Consider the following 17094-nt stretch of genomic DNA (forward strand, 5'->3'; position numbering starts at 1 on the left):
TCTAAGAGTAATACTTGTTTTAGATCTGCCTGTAAACGGTAGACCACCTGACACCTCAAATGAAAATGATTGGCTTTCCAGTTCGTTTTTTTTTTTTGTAGTTTTCTTCTTCTCTTGTGTTTAAATGACTGTGGTTACTGCCTTTATAATAGAAACTTAAGCTAAAAAGCTTACAGCACCTAGTATTCCCAGGCAGTCTCCCATCCAAGTACTAACTAGGCCCAACTCTTCTTCGCTTCCGAGATCAGACGGGATCGGGCTTTCAAGGAGTGGTATGGCCGTAAGCGATCACTGCTGGCTGTAGAAGACTATTTCTATATACTCTTCTAAGAGTAATACTTGTTTTAGATCTGCCTGTAAACGGTAGACCACCTGACACCTCAAATGAAAATGATTGGCTTTCCAGTTCGTTTTTTTTTTTTGTAGTTTTCTTCTTCTCTTGTGTTTAAATGACTGTGGTTACTGCCTTTATAATAGAAACTTAAGCTAAAAAGCTTACAGCACCTAGTATTCCCAGGCAGTCTCCCATCCAAGTACTAACTAGGCCCAACTCTTCTTCGCTTCCGAGATCAGACGGGATCGGGCTTTCAAGGAGTGGTATGGCCGTAAGCAATCACTGCTGGCTGTAGAAGACTATTTCTATATACTCTTCTAAGAGTAATACTTGTTTTAGATCTGCCTGTAAACGGTAGACCACCTGACACCTCAAATGAAAATGATTGGCTTTCCAGTTCGTTTTTTTTTTTTGTAGTTTTCTTCTTCTCTTGTGTTTAAATGACTGTGGTTACTGCCTTTATAATAGAAACTTAAGCTAAAAAGCTTACAGCACCTAGTATTCCCAGGCAGTCTCCCATCCAAGTACTAACTAGGCCCAACTCTTCTTCGCTTCCGAGATCAGACGGGATCGGGCTTTCAAGGAGTGGTATGGCCGTAAGCGATCACTGCTGGCTGTAGAAGACTATTTCTATATACTCTTCTAAGAGTAATACTTGTTTTAGATCTGCCTGTAAACGGTAGACCACCTGACACCTCAAATGAAAATGATTGGCTTTCCAGTTCGTTTTTTTTTTTTGTTGTTTTTTTTTTTTAAGTTTTCTTCTTCTCTTGTGTTTAAATGACTGTGGTTACTGCCTTTATAATAGAAACTTAAGCTAAAAAGCTTACAGCACCTAGTATTCCCAGGCAGTCTCCCATCCAAGTACTAACTAGGCCCAACTCTTCTTCGCTTCCGAGATCAGACGGGATCGGGCTTTCAAGGAGTGGTATGGCCGTAAGCGATCACTGCTGGCTGTAGAAGACTATTTCTATATACTCTTCTAAGAGTAATACTTGTTTTAGATCTGCCTGTAAACGGTAGACCACCTGACACCTCAAATGAAAATGATTGGCTTTCCAGTTCGTTTTTTTTTTTTGTTGTTTTTTTTTTTTAAGTTTTCTTCTTCTCTTGTGTTTAAATGACTGTGGTTACTGCCTTTATAATAGAAACTTAAGCTAAAAAGCTTACAGCACCTAGTATTCCCAGGCAGTCTCCCATCCAAGTACTAACTAGGCCCAACTCTTCTTCGCTTCCGAGATCAGACGGGATCGGGCTTTCAAGGAGTGGTATGGCCGTAAGCGATCACTGCTGGCTGTAGAAGACTATTTCTATATACTCTTCTAAGAGTAATACTTGTTTTAGATCTGCCTGTAAACGGTAGACCACCTGACACCTCAAATGAAAATGATTGGCTTTCCAGTTCGTTTTTTTTTTGTTGTTGTTTTTTTTTTTTAAAGTTTTCTTCTTCTCTTGCGTTTAAATGACTGTGGTTACTGCCTTTATAATAGAAACTTAAGCTAAAAAGCTTACAGCACCTAGTATTCCCAGGCAGTCTCCCATCCAAGTACTAACTAGGCCCAACTCTTCTTCGCTTCCGAGATCAGACGGGATCGGGCTTTCAAGGAGTGGTATGGCCGTAAGCGATCACTGCTGGCTGTAGAAGACTATTTCTATATACTCTTCTAAGAGTAATACTTGTTTTAGATCTGCCTGTAAACGGTAGACCACCTGACACCTCAAATGAAAATGATTGGCTTTCCAGTTCGTTTTTTTTTTTTGTAGTTTTCTTCTTCTCTTGTGTTTAAATGACTGTGGTTACTGCCTTTATAATAGAAACTTAAGCTAAAAAGCTTACAGCACCTAGTATTCCCAGGCAGTCTCCCATCCAAGTACTAACTAGGCCCAACTCTTCTTCGCTTCCGAGATCAGACGGGATCGGGCTTTCAAGGAGTGGTATGGCCGTAAGCGATCACTGCTGGCTGTAGAAGACTATTTCTATATACTCTTCTAAGAGTAATACTTGTTTTAGATCTGCCTGTAAACGGTAGACCACCTGACACCTCAAATGAAAATGATTGGCTTTCCAGTTCGTTTTTTTTTTGTTGTTGTTTTTTTTTTTTAAAGTTTTCTTCTTCTCTTGCGTTTAAATGACTGTGGTTACTGCCTTTATAATAGAAACTTAAGCTAAAAAGCTTACAGCACCTAGTATTCCCAGGCAGTCTCCCATCCAAGTACTAACTAGGCCCAACTCTTCTTCGCTTCCGAGATCAGACGGGATCGGGCTTTGAAGGAGTGGTATGGCCGTAAGCGATCACTGCTGGCTGTAGAAGACTATTTCTATATACTCTTCTAAGAGTAATACTTGTTTTAGATCTGCCTGTAAACGGTAGACCACCTGACACCTCAAATGAAAATGATTGGCTTTCCAGTTCGTTTTTTTTTTTTGTAGTTTTCTTCTTCTCTTGTGTTTAAATGACTGTGGTTACTGCCTTTATAATAGAAACTTAAGCTAAAAAGCTTACAGCACCTAGTATTCCCAGGCAGTCTCCCATCCAAGTACTAACTAGGCCCAACTCTTCTTCGCTTCCGAGATCAGACGGGATCGGGCTTTCAAGGAGTGGTATGGCCGTAAGCGATCACTGCTGGCTGTAGAAGACTATTTCTATATACTCTTCTAAGAGTAATACTTGTTTTAGATCTGCCTGTAAACGGTAGACCACCTGACACCTCAAATGAAAATGATTGGCTTTCCAGTTCGTTTTTTTTTTTTGTTGTTTTTTTTTTTTAAGTTTTCTTCTTCTCTTGTGTTTAAATGACTGTGGTTACTGCCTTTATAATAGAAACTTAAGCTAAAAAGCTTACAGCACCTAGTATTCCCAGGCAGTCTCCCAACCAAGTACTAACTAGGCCCAACTCTTCTTCGCTTCCGAGATCAGACGGGATCGGGCTTTCAAGGAGTGGTATGGCCGTAAGCGATCACTGCTGGCTGTAGAAGACTATTTCTATATACTCTTCTAAGAGTAATACTTGTTTTAGATCTGCCTGTAAACGGTAGACCACCTGACACCTCAAATGAAAATGATTGGCTTTCCAGTTCGTTTTTTTTTTTTGTAGTTTTCTTCTTCTCTTGTGTTTAAATGACTGTGGTTACTGCCTTTATAATAGAAACTTAAGCTAAAAAGCTTACAGCACCTAGTATTCCCAGGCAGTCTCCCATCCAAGTACTAACTAGGCCCAACTCTTCTTCGCTTCCGAGATCAGACGGGATCGGGCTTTCAAGGAGTGGTATGGCCGTAAGCGATCACTGCTGGCTGTAGAAGACTATTTCTATATACTCTTCTAAGAGTAATACTTGTTTTAGATCTGCCTGTAAACGGTAGACCACCTGACACCTCAAATGAAAATGATTGGCTTTCCAGTTCGTTTTTTTTTTTTGTTGTTTTTTTTTTTTAAGTTTTCTTCTTCTCTTGTGTTTAAATGACTGTGGTTACTGCCTTTATAATAGAAACTTAAGCTAAAAAGCTTACAGCACCTAGTATTCCCAGGCAGTCTCCCAACCAAGTACTAACTAGGCCCAACTCTTCTTCGCTTCCGAGATCAGACGGGATCGGGCTTTCAAGGAGTGGTATGGCCGTAAGCGATCACTGCTGGCTGTAGAAGACTATTTCTATATACTCTTCTAAGAGTAATACTTGTTTTAGATCTGCCTGTAAACGGTAGACCACCTGACACCTCAAATGAAAATGATTGGCTTTCCAGTTCGTTTTTTTTTTTTTTTGTTGTTTGTTTTTTTTAAGTTATCTTCTTCTCTTGTGTTTAAATGACTGTGGTTACTGTCTTTATAATAGAAACTTAAGCTAAAAAGCTTACAGCACCTAGTATTCCCAGGCAGTCTCCCATCCAAGTACTAACTAGGCCCAACTCTTCTTCGCTTCCGAGATCAGACGGGATCGGGCTTTGAAGGAGTGGTATGGCCGTAAGCGATCACTGCTGGCTGTAGAAGACTATTTCTATATACTCTTCTAAGAGTAATACTTGTTTTAGATCTGCCTGTAAACGGTAGACCACCTGACACCTCAAATGAAAATGATTGGCTTTCCAGTTCGTTTTTTTTTTTTGTAGTTTTCTTCTTCTCTTGTGTTTAAATGACTGTGGTTACTGCCTTTATAATAGAAACTTAAGCTAAAAAGCTTACAGCACCTAGTATTCCCAGGCAGTCTCCCATCCAAGTACTAACTAGGCCCAACTCTTCTTCGCTTCCGAGATCAGACGGGATCGGGCTTTCAAGGAGTGGTATGGCCGTAAGCGATCACTGCTGGCTGTAGAAGACTATTTCTATATACTCTTCTAAGAGTAATACTTGTTTTAGATCTGCCTGTAAACGGTAGACCACCTGACACCTCAAATGAAAATGATTGGCTTTCCAGTTCGTTTTTTTTTTTTGTTGTTTTTTTTTTTTAAGTTTTCTTCTTCTCTTGTGTTTAAATGACTGTGGTTACTGCCTTTATAATAGAAACTTAAGCTAAAAAGCTTACAGCACCTAGTATTCCCAGGCAGTCTCCCAACCAAGTACTAACTAGGCCCAACTCTTCTTCGCTTCCGAGATCAGACGGGATCGGGCTTTCAAGGAGTGGTATGGCCGTAAGCGATCACTGCTGGCTGTAGAAGACTATTTCTATATACTCTTCTAAGAGTAATACTTGTTTTAGATCTGCCTGTAAACGGTAGACCACCTGACACCTCAAATGAAAATGATTGGCTTTCCAGTTCGTTTTTTTTTTTTGTAGTTTTCTTCTTCTCTTGTGTTTAAATGACTGTGGTTACTGCCTTTATAATAGAAACTTAAGCTAAAAAGCTTACAGCACCTAGTATTCCCAGGCAGTCTCCCATCCAAGTACTAACTAGGCCCAACTCTTCTTCGCTTCCGAGATCAGACGGGATCGGGCTTTCAAGGAGTGGTATGGCCGTAAGCGATCACTGCTGGCTGTAGAAGACTATTTCTATATACTCTTCTAAGAGTAATACTTGTTTTAGATCTGCCTGTAAACGGTAGACCACCTGACACCTCAAATGAAAATGATTGGCTTTCCAGTTCGTTTTTTTTTTTTGTAGTTTTCTTCTTCTCTTGTGTTTAAATGACTGTGGTTACTGCCTTTATAATAGAAACTTAAGCTAAAAAGCTTACAGCACCTAGTATTCCCAGGCAGTCTCCCATCCAAGTACTAACTAGGCCCAACTCTTCTTCGCTTCCGAGATCAGACGGGATCGGGCTTTCAAGGAGTGGTATGGCCGTAAGCGATCACTGCTGGCTGTAGAAGACTATTTCTATATACTCTTCTAAGAGTAATACTTGTTTTAGATCTGCCTGTAAACGGTAGACCACCTGACACCTCAAATGAAAATGATTGGCTTTCCAGTTCGTTTTTTTTTTTTGTTGTTTTTTTTTTTAAGTTTTCTTCTTCTCTTGTGTTTAAATGACTGTGGTTACTGCCTTTATAATAGAAACTTAAGCTAAAAAGCTTACAGCACCTAGTATTCCCAGGCAGTCTCCCATCCAAGTACTAACTAGGCCCAACTCTTCTTCGCTTCCGAGATCAGACGGGATCGGGCTTTCAAGGAGTGGTATGGCCGTAAGCGATCACTGCTGGCTGTAGAAGACTATTTCTATATACTCTTCTAAGAGTAATACTTGTTTTAGATCTGCCTGTAAACGGTAGACCACCTGACACCTCAAATGAAAATGATTGGCTTTCCAGTTCGTTTTTTTTTTTTGTTGTTTTTTTTTTTAAGTTTTCTTCTTCTCTTGTGTTTAAATGACTGTGGTTACTGCCTTTATAATAGAAACTTAAGCTAAAAAGCTTACAGCACCTAGTATTCCCAGGCAGTCTCCCATCCAAGTACTAACTAGGCCCAACTCTTCTTCGCTTCCGAGATCAGACGGGATCGGGCTTTCAAGGAGTGGTATGGCCGTAAGCGATCACTGCTGGCTGTAGAAGACTATTTCTATATACTCTTCTAAGAGTAATACTTGTTTTAGATCTGCCTGTAAACGGTAGACCACCTGACACCTCAAATGAAAATGATTGGCTTTCCAGTTCGTTTTTTTTTTGTTGTTGTTTTTTTTTTTTAAAGTTTTCTTCTTCTCTTGCGTTTAAATGACTGTGGTTACTGCCTTTATAATAGAAACTTAAGCTAAAAAGCTTACAGCACCTAGTATTCCCAGGCAGTCTCCCATCCAAGTACTAACTAGGCCCAACTCTTCTTCGCTTCCGAGATCAGACGGGATCGGGCTTTCAAGGAGTGGTATGGCCGTAAGCGATCACTGCTGGCTGTAGAAGACTATTTCTATATACTCTTCTAAGAGTAATACTTGTTTTAGATCTGCCTGTAAACGGTAGACCACCTGACACCTCAAATGAAAATGATTGGCTTTCCAGTTCGTTTTTTTTTTTTGTAGTTTTCTTCTTCTCTTGTGTTTAAATGACTGTGGTTACTGCCTTTATAATAGAAACTTAAGCTAAAAAGCTTACAGCACCTAGTATTCCCAGGCAGTCTCCCATCCAAGTACTAACTAGGCCCAACTCTTCTTCGCTTCCGAGATCAGACGGGATCGGGCTTTCAAGGAGTGGTATGGCCGTAAGCGATCACTGCTGGCTGTAGAAGACTATTTCTATATACTCTTCTAAGAGTAATACTTGTTTTAGATCTGCCTGTAAACGGTAGACCACCTGACACCTCAAATGAAAATGATTGGCTTTCCAGTTCGTTTTTTTTTTTTGTAGTTTTCTTCTTCTCTTGTGTTTAAATGACTGTGGTTACTGCCTTTATAATAGAAACTTAAGCTAAAAAGCTTACAGCACCTAGTATTCCCAGGCAGTCTCCCATCCAAGTACTAACTAGGCCCAACTCTTCTTCGCTTCCGAGATCAGACGGGATCGGGCTTTCAAGGAGTGGTATGGCCGTAAGCGATCACTGCTGGCTGTAGAAGACTATTTCTATATACTCTTCTAAGAGTAATACTTGTTTTAGATCTGCCTGTAAACGGTAGACCACCTGACACCTCAAATGAAAATGATTGGCTTTCCAGTTCGTTTTTTTTTTTTGTTGTTTTTTTTTTTTAAGTTTTCTTCTTCTCTTGTGTTTAAATGACTGTGGTTACTGCCTTTATAATAGAAACTTAAGCTAAAAAGCTTACAGCACCTAGTATTCCCAGGCAGTCTCCCATCCAAGTACTAACTAGGCCCAACTCTTCTTCGCTTCCGAGATCAGACGGGATCGGGCTTTCAAGGAGTGGTATGGCCGTAAGCGATCACTGCTGGCTGTAGAAGACTATTTCTATATACTCTTCTAAGAGTAATACTTGTTTTAGATCTGCCTGTAAACGGTAGACCACCTGACACCTCAAATGAAAATGATTGGCTTTCCAGTTCGTTTTTTTTTTTTGTTGTTTTTTTTTTTTAAGTTTTCTTCTTCTCTTGTGTTTAAATGACTGTGGTTACTGCCTTTATAATAGAAACTTAAGCTAAAAAGCTTACAGCACCTAGTATTCCCAGGCAGTCTCCCATCCAAGTACTAACTAGGCCCAACTCTTCTTCGCTTCCGAGATCAGACGGGATCGGGCTTTCAAGGAGTGGTATGGCCGTAAGCGATCACTGCTGGCTGTAGAAGACTATTTCTATATACTCTTCTAAGAGTAATACTTGTTTTAGATCTGCCTGTAAACGGTAGACCACCTGACACCTCAAATGAAAATGATTGGCTTTCCAGTTCGTTTTTTTTTTGTTGTTGTTTTTTTTTTTTAAAGTTTTCTTCTTCTCTTGCGTTTAAATGACTGTGGTTACTGCCTTTATAATAGAAACTTAAGCTAAAAAGCTTACAGCACCTAGTATTCCCAGGCAGTCTCCCATCCAAGTACTAACTAGGCCCAACTCTTCTTCGCTTCCGAGATCAGACGGGATCGGGCTTTCAAGGAGTGGTATGGCCGTAAGCGATCACTGCTGGCTGTAGAAGACTATTTCTATATACTCTTCTAAGAGTAATACTTGTTTTAGATCTGCCTGTAAACGGTAGACCACCTGACACCTCAAATGAAAATGATTGGCTTTCCAGTTCGTTTTTTTTTTTTGTAGTTTTCTTCTTCTCTTGTGTTTAAATGACTGTGGTTACTGCCTTTATAATAGAAACTTAAGCTAAAAAGCTTACAGCACCTAGTATTCCCAGGCAGTCTCCCATCCAAGTACTAACTAGGCCCAACTCTTCTTCGCTTCCGAGATCAGACGGGATCGGGCTTTCAAGGAGTGGTATGGCCGTAAGCGATCACTGCTGGCTGTAGAAGACTATTTCTATATACTCTTCTAAGAGTAATACTTGTTTTAGATCTGCCTGTAAACGGTAGACCACCTGACACCTCAAATGAAAATGATTGGCTTTCCAGTTCGTTTTTTTTTTGTTGTTGTTTTTTTTTTTTAAAGTTTTCTTCTTCTCTTGCGTTTAAATGACTGTGGTTACTGCCTTTATAATAGAAACTTAAGCTAAAAAGCTTACAGCACCTAGTATTCCCAGGCAGTCTCCCATCCAAGTACTAACTAGGCCCAACTCTTCTTCGCTTCCGAGATCAGACGGGATCGGGCTTTGAAGGAGTGGTATGGCCGTAAGCGATCACTGCTGGCTGTAGAAGACTATTTCTATATACTCTTCTAAGAGTAATACTTGTTTTAGATCTGCCTGTAAACGGTAGACCACCTGACACCTCAAATGAAAATGATTGGCTTTCCAGTTCGTTTTTTTTTTTTGTAGTTTTCTTCTTCTCTTGTGTTTAAATGACTGTGGTTACTGCCTTTATAATAGAAACTTAAGCTAAAAAGCTTACAGCACCTAGTATTCCCAGGCAGTCTCCCATCCAAGTACTAACTAGGCCCAACTCTTCTTCGCTTCCGAGATCAGACGGGATCGGGCTTTCAAGGAGTGGTATGGCCGTAAGCGATCACTGCTGGCTGTAGAAGACTATTTCTATATACTCTTCTAAGAGTAATACTTGTTTTAGATCTGCCTGTAAACGGTAGACCACCTGACACCTCAAATGAAAATGATTGGCTTTCCAGTTCGTTTTTTTTTTTTGTTGTTTTTTTTTTTTAAGTTTTCTTCTTCTCTTGTGTTTAAATGACTGTGGTTACTGCCTTTATAATAGAAACTTAAGCTAAAAAGCTTACAGCACCTAGTATTCCCAGGCAGTCTCCCAACCAAGTACTAACTAGGCCCAACTCTTCTTCGCTTCCGAGATCAGACGGGATCGGGCTTTCAAGGAGTGGTATGGCCGTAAGCGATCACTGCTGGCTGTAGAAGACTATTTCTATATACTCTTCTAAGAGTAATACTTGTTTTAGATCTGCCTGTAAACGGTAGACCACCTGACACCTCAAATGAAAATGATTGGCTTTCCAGTTCGTTTTTTTTTTTTGTAGTTTTCTTCTTCTCTTGTGTTTAAATGACTGTGGTTACTGCCTTTATAATAGAAACTTAAGCTAAAAAGCTTACAGCACCTAGTATTCCCAGGCAGTCTCCCATCCAAGTACTAACTAGGCCCAACTCTTCTTCGCTTCCGAGATCAGACGGGATCGGGCTTTCAAGGAGTGGTATGGCCGTAAGCGATCACTGCTGGCTGTAGAAGACTATTTCTATATACTCTTCTAAGAGTAATACTTGTTTTAGATCTGCCTGTAAACGGTAGACCACCTGACACCTCAAATGAAAATGATTGGCTTTCCAGTTCGTTTTTTTTTTTTGTTGTTTTTTTTTTTTAAGTTTTCTTCTTCTCTTGTGTTTAAATGACTGTGGTTACTGCCTTTATAATAGAAACTTAAGCTAAAAAGCTTACAGCACCTAGTATTCCCAGGCAGTCTCCCAACCAAGTACTAACTAGGCCCAACTCTTCTTCGCTTCCGAGATCAGACGGGATCGGGCTTTCAAGGAGTGGTATGGCCGTAAGCGATCACTGCTGGCTGTAGAAGACTATTTCTATATACTCTTCTAAGAGTAATACTTGTTTTAGATCTGCCTGTAAACGGTAGACCACCTGACACCTCAAATGAAAATGATTGGCTTTCCAGTTCGTTTTTTTTTTTTTTTGTTGTTTGTTTTTTTTAAGTTATCTTCTTCTCTTGTGTTTAAATGACTGTGGTTACTGTCTTTATAATAGAAACTTAAGCTAAAAAGCTTACAGCACCTAGTATTCCCAGGCAGTCTCCCATCCAAGTACTAACTAGGCCCAACTCTTCTTCGCTTCCGAGATCAGACGGGATCGGGCTTTGAAGGAGTGGTATGGCCGTAAGCGATCACTGCTGGCTGTAGAAGACTATTTCTATATACTCTTCTAAGAGTAATACTTGTTTTAGATCTGCCTGTAAACGGTAGACCACCTGACACCTCAAATGAAAATGATTGGCTTTCCAGTTCGTTTTTTTTTTTTGTAGTTTTCTTCTTCTCTTGTGTTTAAATGACTGTGGTTACTGCCTTTATAATAGAAACTTAAGCTAAAAAGCTTACAGCACCTAGTATTCCCAGGCAGTCTCCCATCCAAGTACTAACTAGGCCCAACTCTTCTTCGCTTCCGAGATCAGACGGGATCGGGCTTTCAAGGAGTGGTATGGCCGTAAGCGATCACTGCTGGCTGTAGAAGACTATTTCTATATACTCTTCTAAGAGTAATACTTGTTTTAGATCTGCCTGTAAACGGTAGACCACCTGACACCTCAAATGAAAATGATTGGCTTTCCAGTTCGTTTTTTTTTTTTGTTGTTTTTTTTTTTTAAGTTTTCTTCTTCTCTTGTGTTTAAATGACTGTGGTTACTGCCTTTATAATAGAAACTTAAGCTAAAAAGCTTACAGCACCTAGTATTCCCAGGCAGTCTCCCAACCAAGTACTAACTAGGCCCAACTCTTCTTCGCTTCCGAGATCAGACGGGATCGGGCTTTCAAGGAGTGGTATGGCCGTAAGCGATCACTGCTGGCTGTAGAAGACTATTTCTATATACTCTTCTAAGAGTAATACTTGTTTTAGATCTGCCTGTAAACGGTAGACCACCTGACACCTCAAATGAAAATGATTGGCTTTCCAGTTCGTTTTTTTTTTGTTGTTGTTTTTTTTTTTTAAAGTTTTCTTCTTCTCTTGCGTTTAAATGACTGTGGTTACTGCCTTTATAATAGAAACTTAAGCTAAAAAGCTTACAGCACCTAGTATTCCCAGGCAGTCTCCCATCCAAGTACTAACTAGGCCCAACTCTTCTTCGCTTCCGAGATCAGACGGGATCGGGCTTTCAAGGAGTGGTATGGCCGTAAGCGATCACTGCTGGCTGTAGAAGACTATTTCTATATACTCTTCTAAGAGTAATACTTGTTTTAGATCTGCCTGTAAACGGTAGACCACCTGACACCTCAAATGAAAATGATTGGCTTTCCAGTTCGTTTTTTTTTTTTGTAGTTTTCTTCTTCTCTTGTGTTTAAATGACTGTGGTTACTGCCTTTATAATAGAAACTTAAGCTAAAAAGCTTACAGCACCTAGTATTCCCAGGCAGTCTCCCATCCAAGTACTAACTAGGCCCAACTCTTCTTCGCTTCCGAGATCAGACGGGATCGGGCTTTCAAGGAGTGGTATGGCCGTAAACGATCACTGCTGGCTGTAGAAGACTATTTCTATATACTCTTCTAAGAGTAATACTTGTTTTAGATCTGCCTGTAAACGGTAGACCACCTGACACCTCAAATGAAAATGATTGGCTTTCCAGTTCGTTTTTTTTTTTTTGTTGTTTTTTTTTTTTAAGTTTTCTTCTTCTCTTGTGTTTAAATGACTGTGGTTACTGCCTTTATAATAGAAACTTAAGCTAAAAAGCTTACAGCACCTAGTATTCCCAGGCAGTCTCCCAACCAAGTACTAACTAGGCCCAACTCTTCTTCGCTTCCGAGATCAGACGGGATCGGGCTTTCAAGGAGTGGTATGGCCGTAAGCGATCACTGCTGGCTGTAGAAGACTATTTCTATATACTCTTCTAAGAGTAATACTTGTTTTAGATCTGCCTGTAAACGGTAGACCACCTGACACCTCAAATGAAAATGATTGGCTTTCCAGTTCGTTTTTTTTTTGTTGTTGTTTTTTTTTTTTAAAGTTTTCTTCTTCTCTTGCGTTTAAATGACTGTGGTTACTGCCTTTATAATAGAAACTTAAGCTAAAAAGCTTACAGCACCTAGTATTCCCAGGCAGTCTCCCATCCAAGTACTAACTAGGCCCAACTCTTCTTCGCTTCCGAGATCAGACAGGATCGGGCTTTCAAGGAGTGGTATGGCCGTAAGCGATCACTGCTGGCTGTAGAAGACTATTTCTATATACTCTTCTAAGAGTAATACTTGTTTTAGATCTGCCTGTAAACGGTAGACCACCTGACACCTCAAATGAAAATGATTGGCTTTCCAGTTCTTTTTTTTTTTTTTGTAGTTTTCTTCTTCTCTTGTGTTTAAATGACTGTGGTTACTGTCTTTATAATAGAAGCTTAAGCTAAAAAGCTTACAGCACCTAGTATTCCCAGGCAGTCTCCCATCCAAGTACTAACTAGGCCCAACTCTTCTTCGCTTCCGAGATCAGACGGGATCGGGCTTTGAAGGAGTGGTATGGCCGTAAGCGATCACTGCTGGCTGTAGAAGACTATTTCTATATACTCTTCTAAGAGTAATACTTGTTTTAGATCTGCCTGTAAACGGTAGACCACCTGACACCTCAAATGAAAATGATTGGCTTTCCAGTTCGTTTTTTTTTTTTGTAGTTTTCTTCTTCTCTTGTGTTTAAATGACTGTGGTTACTGCCTTTATAATAGAAACTTAAGCTAAAAAGCTTACAGCACCTAGTATTCCCAGGCAGTCTCCCATCCAAGTACTAACTAGGCCCAACTCTTCTTCGCTTCCGAGATCAGACGGGATCGGGCTTTCAAGGAGTGGTATGGCCGTAAGCGATCACTGCTGGCTGTAGAAGACTATTTCTATATACTCTTCTAAGAGTAATACTTGTTTTAGATCTGCCTGTAAACGGTAGACCACCTGACACCTCAAATGAAAATGATTGGCTTTCCAGTTCGTTTTTTTTTTTTGTTGTTTTTTTTTTTTAAGTTTTCTTCTTCTCTTGTGTTTAAATGACTGTGGTTACTGCCTTTATAATAGAAACTTAAGCTAAAAAGCTTACAGCACCTAGTATTCCCAGGCAGTCTCCCAACCAAGTACTAACTAGGCCCAACTCTTCTTCGCTTCCGAGATCAGACGGGATCGGGCTTTCAAGGAGTGGTATGGCCGTAAGCGATCACTGCTGGCTGTAGAAGACTATTTCTATATACTCTTCTAAGAGTAATACTTGTTTTAGATCTGCCTGTAAACGGTAGACCACCTGACACCTCAAATGAAAATGATTGGCTTTCCAGTTCGTTTTTTTTTTGTTGTTGTTTTTTTTTTTTAAAGTTTTCTTCTTCTCTTGCGTTTAAATGACTGTGGTTACTGCCTTTATAATAGAAACTTAAGCTAAAAAGCTTACAGCACCTAGTATTCCCAGGCAGTCTCCCATCCAAGTACTAACTAGGCCCAACTCTTCTTCGCTTCCGAGATCAGACGGGATCGGGCTTTCAAGGAGTGGTATGGCCGTAAGCGATCACTGCTGGCTGTAGAAGACTATTTCTATATACTCTTCTAAGAGTAATACTTGTTTTAGATCTGCCTGTAAACGGTAGACCACCTGACACCTCAAATGAAAATGATTGGCTTTCCAGTTCGTTTTTTTTTTTTGTAGTTTTCTTCTTCTCTTGTGTTTAAATGACTGTGGTTACTGCCTTTATAATAGAAACTTAAGCTAAAAAGCTTACAGCACCTAGTATTCCCAGGCAGTCTCCCATCCAAGTACTAACTAGGCCCAACTCTTCTTCGCTTCCGAGATCAGACGGGATCGGGCTTTCAAGGAGTGGTATGGCCGTAAGCGATCACTGCTGGCTGTAGAAGACTATTTCTATATACTCTTCTAAGAGTAATACTTGTTTTAGATCTGCCTGTAAACGGTAGACCACCTGACACCTCAAATGAAAATGATTGGCTTTCCAGTTCGTTTTTTTTTTTTGTTGTTTTTTTTTTTTAAGTTTTCTTCTTCTCTTGTGTTTAAATGACTGTGGTTACTGCCTTTATAATAGAAACTTAAGCTAAAAAGCTTACAGCACCTAGTATTCCCAGGCAGTCTCCCATCCAAGTACTAACTAGGCCCAACTCTTCTTCGCTTCCGAGATCAGACGGGATCGGGCTTTCAAGGAGTGGTATGGCCGTAAGCGATCACTGCTGGCTGTAGAAGACTATTTCTATATACTCTTCTAAGAGTAATACTTGTTTTAGATCTGCCTGTAAACGGTAGACCACCTGACACCTCAAATGAAAATGATTGGCTTTCCAGTTCGTTTTTTTTTTTTGTTGTTTTTTTTTTTTAAGTTTTCTTCTTCTCTTGTGTTTAAATGACTGTGGTTACTGCCTTTATAATAGAAACTTAAGCTAAAAAGCTTACAGCACCTAGTATTCCCAGGCAGTCTCCCATCCAAGTACTAACTAGGCCCAACTCTTCTTCGCTTCCGAGATCAGACGGGATCGGGCTTTCAAGGAGTTGGTATGGCCGTAAGCGATCACTGCTGGCTGTAGAAGACTATTTCTATATACTCTTCTAAGAGTAATACTTGTTTTAGATCTGCCTGTAAACGGTAGACCACCTGACACCTCAAATGAAAATGATTGGCTTTCCAGTTCGTTTTTTTTTTGTTGTTGTTTTTTTTTTTTAAAGTTTTCTTCTTCTCTTGCGTTTAAATGACTGTGGTTACTGCCTTTATAATAGAAACTTAAGCTAAAAAGCTTACAGCACCTAGTATTCCCAGGCAGTCTCCCATCCAAGTACTAACTAGGCCCAACTCTTCTTCGCTTCCGAGATCAGACGGGATCGGGCTTTCAAGGAGTGGTATGGCCGTAAGCGATCACTGCTGGCTGTAGAAGACTATTTCTATATACTCTTCTAAGAGTAATACTTGTTTTAGATCTGCCTGTAAACGGTAGACCACCTGACACCTCAAATGAAAATGATTGGCTTTCCAGTTCGTTTTTTTTTTTTGTAGTTTTCTTCTTCTCTTGTGTTTAAATGACTGTGGTTACTGCCTTTATAATAGAAACTTAAGCTAAAAAGCTTACAGCACCTAGTATTCCCAGGCAGTCTCCCATCCAAGTACTAACTAGGCCCAACTCTTCTTCGCTTCCGAGATCAGACGGGATCGGGCTTTCAAGGAGTGGTATGGCCGTAAGCGATCACTGCTGGCTGTAGAAGACTATTTCTATATACTCTTCTAAGAGTAATACTTGTTTTAGATCTGCCTGTAAACGGTAGACCACCTGACACCTCAAATGAAAATGATTGGCTTTCCAGTTCGTTTTTTTTTGTTGTTGTTTTTTTTTTTTAAAGTTTTCTTCTTCTCTTGCGTTTAAATGACTGTGGTTACTGCCTTTATAATAGAAACTTAAGCTAAAAAGCTTACAGCACCTAGTATTCCCAGGCAGTCTCCCATCCAAGTACTAACTAGGCCCAACTCTTCTTCGCTTCCGAGATCAGACGGGATCGGGCTTTGAAGGAGTGGTATGGCCGTAAGCGATCACTGCTGGCTGTAGAAGACTATTTCTATATACTCTTCTAAGAGTAATACTTGTTTTAGATCTGCCTGTAAACGGTAGACCACCTGACACCTCAAATGAAAATGATTGGCTTTCCAGTTCGTTTTTTTTTTTTGTAGTTTTCTTCTTCTCTTGTGTTTAAATGACTGTGGTTACTGCCTTTATAATAGAAACTTAAGCTAAAAAGCTTACAGCACCTAGTATTCCCAGGCAGTCTCCCATCCAAGTACTAACTAGGCCCAACTCTTCTTCGCTTCCGAGATCAGACGGGATCGGGCTTTCAAGGAGTGGTATGGCCGTAAGCGATCACTGCTGGCTGTAGAAGACTATTTCTATATACTCTTCTAAGAGTAATACTTGTTTTAGATCTGCCTGTAAACGGTAGACCACCTGACACCTCAAATGAAAATGATTGGCTTTCCAGTTCGTTTTTTTTTTTTGTTGTTTTTTTTTTTTAAGTTTTCTTCTTCTCTTGTGTTTAAATGACTGTGGTTACTGCCTTTATAATAGAAACTTAAGCTAAAAAGCTTACAGCACCTAGTATTCCCAGGCAGTCTCCCAACCAAGTACTAACTAGGCCCAACTCTTCTTCGCTTCCGAGATCAGACGGGATCGGGCTTTCAAGGAGTGGTATGGCCGTAAGCGATCACTGCTGGCTGTAGAAGACTATTTCTATATACTCTTCTAAGAGTAATACTTGTTTTAGATCTGCCTGTAAACGGTAGACCACCTGACACCTCAAATGAAAATGATTGGCTTTCCAGTTCGTTTTTTTTTTTTGTAGTTTTCTTCTTCTCTTGTGTTTAAATGACTGTGGTTACTGCCTTTATAATAGAAACTTAAGCTAAAAAGCTTACAGCACCTAGTATTCCCAGGCAGTCTCCCATCCAAGTACTAACTAGGCCCAACTCTTCTTCGCTTCCGAGATCAGACGGGATCGGGCTTTCAAGGAGTGGTATGGCCGTAAGCGATCACTGCTGGCTGTAGAAGACTATTTCTATATACTCTTCTAAGAGTAATACTTGTTTTAGATCTGCCTGTAAACGGTAGACCACCTGACACCTCA

General features: G+C 40.1%; 50 non-coding genes and 1 pseudogene across 50 annotated transcripts; all 51 read right to left on the bottom strand.

The window, feature by feature from the left end:
• Positions 1-167: 167 nt before the first annotated feature.
• LOC136680475 (5S ribosomal RNA) lies at positions 168-286 on the bottom strand. Its single transcript, XR_010797087.1, has one exon. It is a non-coding gene; the product is annotated as a 5S ribosomal RNA (ribosomal RNA).
• A 206-nt stretch (positions 287-492) lies between these two features.
• On the bottom strand, positions 493-611 carry LOC136680476 (5S ribosomal RNA). Its single transcript, XR_010797088.1, has one exon. It is a non-coding gene; the product is annotated as a 5S ribosomal RNA (ribosomal RNA).
• Positions 612-817: 206 nt separating this feature from the next.
• LOC136680477 (5S ribosomal RNA) lies at positions 818-936 on the bottom strand. Its single transcript, XR_010797089.1, has one exon. It is a non-coding gene; the product is annotated as a 5S ribosomal RNA (ribosomal RNA).
• Positions 937-1157: 221 nt separating this feature from the next.
• LOC136680478 (5S ribosomal RNA) lies at positions 1158-1276 on the bottom strand. The gene has a single exon (XR_010797090.1). It is a non-coding gene; the product is annotated as a 5S ribosomal RNA (ribosomal RNA).
• A 221-nt stretch (positions 1277-1497) lies between these two features.
• On the bottom strand, positions 1498-1616 carry LOC136680479 (5S ribosomal RNA). The gene has a single exon (XR_010797091.1). It is a non-coding gene; the product is annotated as a 5S ribosomal RNA (ribosomal RNA).
• Positions 1617-1839: 223 nt separating this feature from the next.
• Positions 1840-1958, bottom strand: LOC136680480 (5S ribosomal RNA). The gene has a single exon (XR_010797092.1). It is a non-coding gene; the product is annotated as a 5S ribosomal RNA (ribosomal RNA).
• Positions 1959-2164: 206 nt separating this feature from the next.
• Positions 2165-2283, bottom strand: LOC136680481 (5S ribosomal RNA). The gene has a single exon (XR_010797093.1). It is a non-coding gene; the product is annotated as a 5S ribosomal RNA (ribosomal RNA).
• Positions 2284-2506: 223 nt separating this feature from the next.
• LOC136680595 (5S ribosomal RNA) lies at positions 2507-2625 on the bottom strand. The gene has a single exon (XR_010797205.1). It is a non-coding gene; the product is annotated as a 5S ribosomal RNA (ribosomal RNA).
• Positions 2626-2831: 206 nt separating this feature from the next.
• LOC136680484 (5S ribosomal RNA) lies at positions 2832-2950 on the bottom strand. Its single transcript, XR_010797095.1, has one exon. It is a non-coding gene; the product is annotated as a 5S ribosomal RNA (ribosomal RNA).
• A 221-nt stretch (positions 2951-3171) lies between these two features.
• Positions 3172-3290, bottom strand: LOC136680286 (5S ribosomal RNA). The gene has a single exon (XR_010796941.1). It is a non-coding gene; the product is annotated as a 5S ribosomal RNA (ribosomal RNA).
• Positions 3291-3496: 206 nt separating this feature from the next.
• Positions 3497-3615, bottom strand: LOC136680485 (5S ribosomal RNA). Its single transcript, XR_010797096.1, has one exon. It is a non-coding gene; the product is annotated as a 5S ribosomal RNA (ribosomal RNA).
• Positions 3616-3836: 221 nt separating this feature from the next.
• On the bottom strand, positions 3837-3955 carry LOC136680287 (5S ribosomal RNA). Its single transcript, XR_010796942.1, has one exon. It is a non-coding gene; the product is annotated as a 5S ribosomal RNA (ribosomal RNA).
• A 224-nt stretch (positions 3956-4179) lies between these two features.
• LOC136680606 (5S ribosomal RNA) lies at positions 4180-4298 on the bottom strand. Its single transcript, XR_010797216.1, has one exon. It is a non-coding gene; the product is annotated as a 5S ribosomal RNA (ribosomal RNA).
• A 206-nt stretch (positions 4299-4504) lies between these two features.
• Positions 4505-4623, bottom strand: LOC136680486 (5S ribosomal RNA). Its single transcript, XR_010797097.1, has one exon. It is a non-coding gene; the product is annotated as a 5S ribosomal RNA (ribosomal RNA).
• A 221-nt stretch (positions 4624-4844) lies between these two features.
• LOC136680288 (5S ribosomal RNA) lies at positions 4845-4963 on the bottom strand. Its single transcript, XR_010796943.1, has one exon. It is a non-coding gene; the product is annotated as a 5S ribosomal RNA (ribosomal RNA).
• A 206-nt stretch (positions 4964-5169) lies between these two features.
• Positions 5170-5288, bottom strand: LOC136680487 (5S ribosomal RNA). Its single transcript, XR_010797098.1, has one exon. It is a non-coding gene; the product is annotated as a 5S ribosomal RNA (ribosomal RNA).
• Positions 5289-5494: 206 nt separating this feature from the next.
• LOC136680488 (5S ribosomal RNA) lies at positions 5495-5613 on the bottom strand. The gene has a single exon (XR_010797099.1). It is a non-coding gene; the product is annotated as a 5S ribosomal RNA (ribosomal RNA).
• A 220-nt stretch (positions 5614-5833) lies between these two features.
• On the bottom strand, positions 5834-5952 carry LOC136680489 (5S ribosomal RNA). Its single transcript, XR_010797100.1, has one exon. It is a non-coding gene; the product is annotated as a 5S ribosomal RNA (ribosomal RNA).
• Positions 5953-6172: 220 nt separating this feature from the next.
• LOC136680490 (5S ribosomal RNA) lies at positions 6173-6291 on the bottom strand. Its single transcript, XR_010797101.1, has one exon. It is a non-coding gene; the product is annotated as a 5S ribosomal RNA (ribosomal RNA).
• Positions 6292-6514: 223 nt separating this feature from the next.
• On the bottom strand, positions 6515-6633 carry LOC136680491 (5S ribosomal RNA). The gene has a single exon (XR_010797102.1). It is a non-coding gene; the product is annotated as a 5S ribosomal RNA (ribosomal RNA).
• A 206-nt stretch (positions 6634-6839) lies between these two features.
• LOC136680492 (5S ribosomal RNA) lies at positions 6840-6958 on the bottom strand. The gene has a single exon (XR_010797103.1). It is a non-coding gene; the product is annotated as a 5S ribosomal RNA (ribosomal RNA).
• Positions 6959-7164: 206 nt separating this feature from the next.
• Positions 7165-7283, bottom strand: LOC136680493 (5S ribosomal RNA). Its single transcript, XR_010797104.1, has one exon. It is a non-coding gene; the product is annotated as a 5S ribosomal RNA (ribosomal RNA).
• Positions 7284-7504: 221 nt separating this feature from the next.
• LOC136680495 (5S ribosomal RNA) lies at positions 7505-7623 on the bottom strand. Its single transcript, XR_010797106.1, has one exon. It is a non-coding gene; the product is annotated as a 5S ribosomal RNA (ribosomal RNA).
• A 221-nt stretch (positions 7624-7844) lies between these two features.
• On the bottom strand, positions 7845-7963 carry LOC136680496 (5S ribosomal RNA). Its single transcript, XR_010797107.1, has one exon. It is a non-coding gene; the product is annotated as a 5S ribosomal RNA (ribosomal RNA).
• Positions 7964-8186: 223 nt separating this feature from the next.
• LOC136680497 (5S ribosomal RNA) lies at positions 8187-8305 on the bottom strand. The gene has a single exon (XR_010797108.1). It is a non-coding gene; the product is annotated as a 5S ribosomal RNA (ribosomal RNA).
• Positions 8306-8511: 206 nt separating this feature from the next.
• Positions 8512-8630, bottom strand: LOC136680498 (5S ribosomal RNA). Its single transcript, XR_010797109.1, has one exon. It is a non-coding gene; the product is annotated as a 5S ribosomal RNA (ribosomal RNA).
• Positions 8631-8853: 223 nt separating this feature from the next.
• Positions 8854-8972, bottom strand: LOC136680619 (5S ribosomal RNA). Its single transcript, XR_010797227.1, has one exon. It is a non-coding gene; the product is annotated as a 5S ribosomal RNA (ribosomal RNA).
• Positions 8973-9178: 206 nt separating this feature from the next.
• Positions 9179-9297, bottom strand: LOC136680499 (5S ribosomal RNA). The gene has a single exon (XR_010797110.1). It is a non-coding gene; the product is annotated as a 5S ribosomal RNA (ribosomal RNA).
• A 221-nt stretch (positions 9298-9518) lies between these two features.
• On the bottom strand, positions 9519-9637 carry LOC136680291 (5S ribosomal RNA). Its single transcript, XR_010796945.1, has one exon. It is a non-coding gene; the product is annotated as a 5S ribosomal RNA (ribosomal RNA).
• Positions 9638-9843: 206 nt separating this feature from the next.
• Positions 9844-9962, bottom strand: LOC136680500 (5S ribosomal RNA). Its single transcript, XR_010797111.1, has one exon. It is a non-coding gene; the product is annotated as a 5S ribosomal RNA (ribosomal RNA).
• A 221-nt stretch (positions 9963-10183) lies between these two features.
• LOC136680292 (5S ribosomal RNA) lies at positions 10184-10302 on the bottom strand. Its single transcript, XR_010796946.1, has one exon. It is a non-coding gene; the product is annotated as a 5S ribosomal RNA (ribosomal RNA).
• A 224-nt stretch (positions 10303-10526) lies between these two features.
• Positions 10527-10645, bottom strand: LOC136680630 (5S ribosomal RNA). Its single transcript, XR_010797238.1, has one exon. It is a non-coding gene; the product is annotated as a 5S ribosomal RNA (ribosomal RNA).
• A 206-nt stretch (positions 10646-10851) lies between these two features.
• On the bottom strand, positions 10852-10970 carry LOC136680501 (5S ribosomal RNA). Its single transcript, XR_010797112.1, has one exon. It is a non-coding gene; the product is annotated as a 5S ribosomal RNA (ribosomal RNA).
• Positions 10971-11191: 221 nt separating this feature from the next.
• LOC136680293 (5S ribosomal RNA) lies at positions 11192-11310 on the bottom strand. The gene has a single exon (XR_010796947.1). It is a non-coding gene; the product is annotated as a 5S ribosomal RNA (ribosomal RNA).
• A 223-nt stretch (positions 11311-11533) lies between these two features.
• Positions 11534-11652, bottom strand: LOC136680502 (5S ribosomal RNA). The gene has a single exon (XR_010797113.1). It is a non-coding gene; the product is annotated as a 5S ribosomal RNA (ribosomal RNA).
• A 206-nt stretch (positions 11653-11858) lies between these two features.
• Positions 11859-11977, bottom strand: LOC136680282 (5S ribosomal RNA). The gene has a single exon (XR_010796937.1). It is a non-coding gene; the product is annotated as a 5S ribosomal RNA (ribosomal RNA).
• Positions 11978-12199: 222 nt separating this feature from the next.
• LOC136680294 (5S ribosomal RNA) lies at positions 12200-12318 on the bottom strand. The gene has a single exon (XR_010796948.1). It is a non-coding gene; the product is annotated as a 5S ribosomal RNA (ribosomal RNA).
• A 223-nt stretch (positions 12319-12541) lies between these two features.
• LOC136680394 (5S ribosomal RNA) lies at positions 12542-12660 on the bottom strand. Its single transcript, XR_010797045.1, has one exon. It is a non-coding gene; the product is annotated as a 5S ribosomal RNA (ribosomal RNA).
• Positions 12661-12867: 207 nt separating this feature from the next.
• Positions 12868-12986, bottom strand: LOC136680642 (5S ribosomal RNA). Its single transcript, XR_010797249.1, has one exon. It is a non-coding gene; the product is annotated as a 5S ribosomal RNA (ribosomal RNA).
• Positions 12987-13192: 206 nt separating this feature from the next.
• Positions 13193-13311, bottom strand: LOC136680503 (5S ribosomal RNA). Its single transcript, XR_010797114.1, has one exon. It is a non-coding gene; the product is annotated as a 5S ribosomal RNA (ribosomal RNA).
• Positions 13312-13532: 221 nt separating this feature from the next.
• Positions 13533-13651, bottom strand: LOC136680295 (5S ribosomal RNA). Its single transcript, XR_010796949.1, has one exon. It is a non-coding gene; the product is annotated as a 5S ribosomal RNA (ribosomal RNA).
• Positions 13652-13874: 223 nt separating this feature from the next.
• On the bottom strand, positions 13875-13993 carry LOC136680504 (5S ribosomal RNA). The gene has a single exon (XR_010797115.1). It is a non-coding gene; the product is annotated as a 5S ribosomal RNA (ribosomal RNA).
• A 206-nt stretch (positions 13994-14199) lies between these two features.
• Positions 14200-14318, bottom strand: LOC136680506 (5S ribosomal RNA). Its single transcript, XR_010797117.1, has one exon. It is a non-coding gene; the product is annotated as a 5S ribosomal RNA (ribosomal RNA).
• Positions 14319-14539: 221 nt separating this feature from the next.
• On the bottom strand, positions 14540-14658 carry LOC136680507 (5S ribosomal RNA). The gene has a single exon (XR_010797118.1). It is a non-coding gene; the product is annotated as a 5S ribosomal RNA (ribosomal RNA).
• Positions 14659-14879: 221 nt separating this feature from the next.
• On the bottom strand, positions 14880-14999 carry LOC136680417 (5S ribosomal RNA; annotated as a pseudogene).
• A 223-nt stretch (positions 15000-15222) lies between these two features.
• LOC136680508 (5S ribosomal RNA) lies at positions 15223-15341 on the bottom strand. The gene has a single exon (XR_010797119.1). It is a non-coding gene; the product is annotated as a 5S ribosomal RNA (ribosomal RNA).
• A 206-nt stretch (positions 15342-15547) lies between these two features.
• LOC136680509 (5S ribosomal RNA) lies at positions 15548-15666 on the bottom strand. Its single transcript, XR_010797120.1, has one exon. It is a non-coding gene; the product is annotated as a 5S ribosomal RNA (ribosomal RNA).
• Positions 15667-15888: 222 nt separating this feature from the next.
• Positions 15889-16007, bottom strand: LOC136680653 (5S ribosomal RNA). Its single transcript, XR_010797260.1, has one exon. It is a non-coding gene; the product is annotated as a 5S ribosomal RNA (ribosomal RNA).
• A 206-nt stretch (positions 16008-16213) lies between these two features.
• Positions 16214-16332, bottom strand: LOC136680510 (5S ribosomal RNA). Its single transcript, XR_010797121.1, has one exon. It is a non-coding gene; the product is annotated as a 5S ribosomal RNA (ribosomal RNA).
• Positions 16333-16553: 221 nt separating this feature from the next.
• On the bottom strand, positions 16554-16672 carry LOC136680296 (5S ribosomal RNA). Its single transcript, XR_010796950.1, has one exon. It is a non-coding gene; the product is annotated as a 5S ribosomal RNA (ribosomal RNA).
• A 206-nt stretch (positions 16673-16878) lies between these two features.
• Positions 16879-16997, bottom strand: LOC136680511 (5S ribosomal RNA). The gene has a single exon (XR_010797122.1). It is a non-coding gene; the product is annotated as a 5S ribosomal RNA (ribosomal RNA).
• Positions 16998-17094: the final 97 nt, after the last annotated feature.

The sequence above is a fragment of the Hoplias malabaricus genome, unplaced genomic scaffold (assembly GCF_029633855.1).
Source record: "Hoplias malabaricus isolate fHopMal1 unplaced genomic scaffold, fHopMal1.hap1 scaffold_67, whole genome shotgun sequence".
NCBI lineage: Eukaryota > Metazoa > Chordata > Actinopteri > Characiformes > Erythrinidae > Hoplias > Hoplias malabaricus.